This window comes from Alexandromys fortis, unplaced genomic scaffold (genome assembly GCF_014885135.2).
Source record: "Alexandromys fortis isolate MF-2015 unplaced genomic scaffold, M_Fortis_MF-2015_v1.1 scaffold_127, whole genome shotgun sequence".
NCBI lineage: Eukaryota > Metazoa > Chordata > Mammalia > Rodentia > Cricetidae > Alexandromys > Alexandromys fortis.
The window spans coordinates 5,156,288-5,157,556 of record NW_026068006.1 but is presented as its reverse complement, the minus strand read 5'-3'; the positions used below and the strand labels follow the sequence as shown (position 1 = coordinate 5,157,556).

Here is a 1,269-nt window from a genome sequence, read left to right as displayed (position 1 = left end):
TAGACTTGACAGGATTGATCCCAACCTTCGGGGGCCAGCAGCTCCTTTAGGCTCAGAGAGGAAGGTAGTTCATCTTTTAAATGCAGGCTACTTTCACCTTCCACTGGAATGACTACAGCCCCTGCCTAACTGCAGAAGAGTGCAGGACAGGCTTCTCACTGGTCAGGCCACAGCATGGTTCCTCCATGACCTCCTAAAGCAGACCCTTGTAAACAAAGGACTAAGAAAACTGTAATTACTACCTCTCAATTCTCCTGGGAAGAGGAGCAGTCCCTGGATGTGGACCAAGACCCTGCACCCTAGAGGTGTTACTCTGACTAGATTCTATGAAGGGAGTGGGTGCAGGGGATAAAATACTAAAACAAAATGGGAGCCATGGGTCCCCATCTGCAGCTACAACTTAAACTTAAGATCCTAAACGTGGAGTCTGTGACGGGTGCTGGGAAGGGCGCAGGAGGCAGAGACAGGCAGGGAGGAGGGTCTCGGGGTAGAAGTCTGTCTACACGCCTTCACTTCTTGGCCTTGCCCTGAGTGGCCACAGCTTCCATGGCTTTCCGCATGGTCTCTTCATGTCCCAGGAACTGCATGGGTTTAACGGGCTTCAAGTTCTTGTCCAATTCATAGACAATGGGAATGCCAGTTGGCAGGTTCAGCTCCATGATGGCCTCTTCTGAGAAACCCTCCAGATGCTTGACGATCCCCCGAAGGCTGTTGCCATGGGCCGCAATCAGGACTCTCTTCCCCTCTTTGATCTGGGGGACCATCTCTTCCTTCCAGAAGGGCAGTGCTCTGGCAATAGTGTCCTTCAGGTTCTCACAGGGATGGTCAGGCTCCATCGGCATTGGTGGGACATCGTAAGATCGCCTCCAGATCTTTACCTGTGCCTCACCATGCTTAGCCCCAGTTTCTGCTTTATTGAGCCCAGTCAGACCCCCATAGTGTCGCTCATTGAGGCGCCAGGTCCTGACCACTGGCAGCCACATCTGGTCAATGGCATCCAGGACTGGCCAGAGGGTCCGGATGCTCTCTTCTGCACGGAGGTGAAGCAGATGTCGAATTCATAGCCAGCATCTAGCAACGCCTGTCTGCCGCGCTTCGCCTCATGGCCCGCAGGGCTGAGGTCCGCATCATACCAGCCGCTGAAGCGGTTCTCCAGGTTCCAGGTGCTCTCGCTGTGCAGGATGAGGATAGGCAAGGGGATGCAGCAGATCAATTTAATTTTTTTTTTACTCTCTCTCTCTCTCTCTCTCTCTCTCTTTTTCTCTCTCT

The 1,269-nt window shown here is 53.0% G+C and overlaps 1 pseudogene; it reads right to left on the bottom strand.

Moving 5' to 3' along the window:
* Nucleotides 1-509: 509 nt before the first annotated feature.
* Nucleotides 510-1,269, bottom strand: part of LOC126513290 (phosphoglycerate mutase 1-like) — a 7,995-nt pseudogene continuing 7,235 nt past the window's right edge.